This window comes from Solea solea, chromosome 9 (genome assembly GCF_958295425.1).
Source record: "Solea solea chromosome 9, fSolSol10.1, whole genome shotgun sequence".
In the NCBI taxonomy this organism is placed as follows: domain Eukaryota; kingdom Metazoa; phylum Chordata; class Actinopteri; order Pleuronectiformes; family Soleidae; genus Solea; species Solea solea.
In genome coordinates this window covers 24,705,066-24,709,360 of record NC_081142.1, presented here as the reverse complement: position 1 = coordinate 24,709,360, position 4,295 = coordinate 24,705,066, and the positions used below count along the sequence as shown (strand labels likewise).

The following is a 4,295-nucleotide window of genomic DNA, read 5'->3' as shown; positions in this document are numbered from 1 at the left end:
GACACAGTCAGGCAGAGACAGTCAGACAGAGACACACACACACGGACGCTGTCAAACACTCTCTCTTCCTCTCTCTCTTTCTGTCTCTCACTATCTCATTCTGTCTCTCCCTCTCACTCTCTCTGTCTCAGCCTCTCTCCCTCTGTGCTGACACTGTGGTAAATTTAATGATGTTGTTTTTATGGGATGTTTGATGAATGTAACCTGGTAATTTACGAGTGTTGATTTTCAGATTATGAAAAGAATGTAGGTCAAACCAGAGGAAGAAAAAACAAAAACACGATTCTACATCAGCTGATGATTTATACACCTTTTTAAAGGTCCAGTACGAGATGAGTTAGAACAGATGACTCCTCTTCCTCTAACTCCTCCTTTTCTCAAGCAGTGGCCGCCTCCTTCAAGCAAGAGTCTCGTCTAACATACGTATAAACGGCTACAAAAAAAGATAGATATTTTATAATACATAGAGATAATATGTTATTGATCCCAAAAAACTGAGAAAGTATTGTTTTACTGCAGCACTTTACAACTCCTAAAGAATACAGCCATAACAGAATATTACGATAAAGTAAAAAATAATATAAGAAAGTGTCAAATATAGCAAAAAATAAGTTTTACATGAACACAAAGGTCGAAATCACTGGATCAGATTCTACCAAAAATATCAAACCTGAAAATATCACATGAACGCAAAATTATATATACTTTAAAATGTGTCTACATCGATCACAAGACATAACAAAGACAAATATAATTTTATATCAGATTGACATTGTTCTCAAATTCTTCTGTGAAGTCAACTCCGCCCAATACCTGATTTTAAAACAAGGAGAGGAAGGGGAGGGGGGAAGTGGGCGTGGTCTGGTAGTGAAATCTGAAAGATGAGAAAGAAACAGCATTTATAAAAGGGGGCGGAGTCTGGGACAACAAGCCTTGTGGTGATTGGACAAGAAGCTGAAGAAAGGCAACGTCAGAATTTGACTGCAGTAGCTGGTGTTTGACCAGAGAGGGCAGTATTTTTATTACTCCATGTAATCATTTAATTTCCTTTTAGAAGATTTTAGACCTGGATCATGAATAACATGAACTGGATGCATAATAAACACCTGAAAGTGTTTTAGTTCCACTTTAAAAAGTGAGTTAATTTGAGGTAAAAACAGGCGACAGAGGAGATAAAAGACAAGCGTGAGTAGATTCACGAGAGCAGCAGCAGCAGCATCATACAAATCCTTCACTTTACTGAGCATGATATTGTATTTCATGTTATTCATAGCAATTTGCCTTCAGGCTTCTTCACAAGCTTAAAGTCTTGAGCACAATATGCCAGGCCTCCTCAAAGGGCATATTAGCGTTGGCTGTTGCATATTAATTTAGCTTCCAGATTGACTGACTGACTCCAGCCCACCGTTTACGCTCCTTTATGCCTCCCCTTCTGGCCCTGGAGGGGTGATATCGCTGGATTACGACTCCTCTGTGTTATATTTATATATCCCCCTTCTTTCTACTCCTTTTTATCTGAAGGTCTTTAAATCCATCAATCTGTCACTCAACATAGTCTCATGTCCGAACACTCTGTTTCAGAGAGACTCAAAAATACTACTCAGAAATACTGAAAAATCCTCAGAGGTACTCAAAAATACTAGTTACAAATACTACTGAGAAATGCTATTCAGGAATACTCAGTAATACTATGCAGAAAAATACTCAGAGATACTCAAAATACTACTCAGAAATACTCAAACATACTAAAAAGTGTAACACTCTACTCATGTGACTGTTCTAATTCATCACTCTGGGCGGGTTCTGGGTTCTTTCAGTTTGGTTTTGTGGTGACGAAACAACTTAAAATAACTGGAGCAAAAATACTTATTTTAAACCCGATCAATATGTATAATAAATTGCAATTATCACTCACACACAGTACTTAAAATAACTCAGCTGTATTACACACAAGCCAAGCTTGGCACTTGTTAAATGTTTCCATATTTTCACAGATCTTTCAGAAACATTCACATATTCTTGAAATAAATAAAAAAAAACAGTTCAATGCCCAAACTAATGACTATATTCACACCATACTTAAAGTCTAAACGGTCTTTGAAATAAAAAGATGCGGGCCCAATTCGATGCGCAGGTTCGGTGAGGTCAAAAACTCAGTGACTGCTTCACTCAGATAAGTAAAATAAAAAGAAATAACTGCACGTTGTTACTCACACTGTCCGTCCTCAGTTAGCGTGTGCTGTGTGTGTGGGTGATGGAAGGGGAGTAGGGAGGTTATGGATGGATGGCTGGATGGATGAGGGAAATAGAAAACTCGTGACCACGGCCTTGACCCACGTAGCTTCTCACTCACAGCCGATACCTGCCGCTTACTGCTCCGAGGGCAAACAAGGTCCAAGAAGTTTATTCTGGTCCTGTACTCTGGCGAACACGCATACATGTCCCTTAACCAGTCATATTGACAGTCTATGCGCTTCCATGAGCTCATTCCGAGTTCACATAGCAAACTAACAGTAGCACACAATTAGCAAAACAAGTAACGTGAGGCTACAATAGCTTAACATGTGTAAAACAACCGTTAGCATGCTAGCGCGAGCTAATCGCTAATTACGTTTAGCATTCACATTGCAACATTACTAGCAGTAACACAGTCCATTATTACCACATTATAAACATTTACCTTCTCTATGCTTTTGTATGTCCATGTACCGTTGACAAACTCTGCATCTACCCTGGCAAGAGAACAATACTCCCGCATTACAGCAAATCACCCATGTCGTCTTTCTGACGTTCTCAGTCTGTCCATATAGATCTAACCTGCATACTGCATGTCCCACCCCGGTATCTCACGATTGGACGACTGTTATGACAGATGAGCAGGCAACCAACAAGCTTTACAGAAATTACATTATATTACATCACAATGAAAAGAAATAGTTACAAATAATATTACAAACATATGAATCACAGTCAATTTGACCTTTTTAATGAAAATAACTTTAGAAATACTACTTAGAAATACTCAAGCATACTACAAAGTACTAAGAAATACTCAAAAGTACTAAGAAATACTCAAAAATACTAAAAAAAGTACTAAGAAATACTCAAAAGTACTCAAAGTTACTACTCAGAAATACTCAAAAGTACTCAGAAATACTAAAAAAACAAGTAAGAAATACTCAAGAGTACTCAAAAATACTACTCAGAAATACTCAAACATACTAAAAAGTACAAAGAAATACTACTCAGAAATACTCAAAAATACTCAGAGATACTCAGAAATACTCAAAAATACTACATAGAAATACATAAAGAAAGATTAGATTATAGATTCTAAACTGACAATCTGTTGAAAACCTGTGTTTGTCGACAAATATCTGCAGTGAAAAGGGTCCTGACCACTTTTGAAAGTTCAATAAAGTTCTTTAAAAAAACGTCCTCTACAGTTACAGCTACAGTTACAGTTACAGTTACAGCTACAGTTACAGTTACAGCTACAGTTACAGTTACAGCTACAGCTACAGTTACAGCTACAGTTACAGTTGCAGCTACAGTTACAGTTACAGCTTCAGCTACAGTTACAGTTACAGTTACAGCTACAGTTACAGTTACAGTTACAGCTACAGCTACAGTTACGGCTACAGTTACAGTTACAGCTACAGTTACAGTTACAGCTACAGTTACAGTTACAGCTACAGCTACAGCTACAGTTACAGTTAGGTGAGGTTTTTCAGATGGAGGCAGATGACCTGCTGTGGCGACCCCTACAGGGAGATGTGAAGACAGTGTTTGAGGAGGAAAACAAATCAGTTTTCAGTCTTTACTTTCACTGTTACTCTACATGTTTTCAGCCACTGTTTTCGAGCATGTTTAATGTGTGAAGAGGAGAAACTCTGTGTGCCAGTGATCACAGACATAAAAACAACAAAGCTGCTGAGGACCTAAGACTTTTGCACAGTTACTGGAGCTGTGAATAGAGATCATCTGAAAACTATGGAGTCCTAGACATGACATGGGGAGACAAATCTCAGATTTGTGTCCACAAAACACTAAATTATGTCCATGAAATAGGTATAAGGTGTGCTCTGGTCTCACTGACGACTCCACGTAGAGAGCAATGTAGTTTGTCCAGCTTTTTGATGAAAACAAGGTTGTTTTCTACCTCACTATGATTCAAAATATGTCTCACACGTGTTTCAATTTTTTTTTTTTTTTAAATGGAAGTTTGAATCTGTGAATATCTTTCTAACTTACTTTGGTGTGTGCTCCATTTGCTTACCCAGGGAACGATACTA

The 4,295-nt window shown here is 37.9% G+C and overlaps 1 long non-coding RNA gene across 1 annotated transcript; it reads right to left on the bottom strand.

Annotated features, from left to right (window-relative positions):
* Positions 1-633: 633 nt before the first annotated feature.
* On the bottom strand, positions 634-2,787 carry LOC131466067 (uncharacterized). Its single transcript, XR_009241380.1, has 3 exons — positions 2,681-2,787; positions 2,215-2,421; positions 634-874 (listed from the first exon to the last, which is right to left on the bottom strand). It is a non-coding gene; the product is annotated as an uncharacterized LOC131466067 (long non-coding RNA).
* Between the last annotated feature and the right edge of the window lie 1,508 nt (positions 2,788-4,295).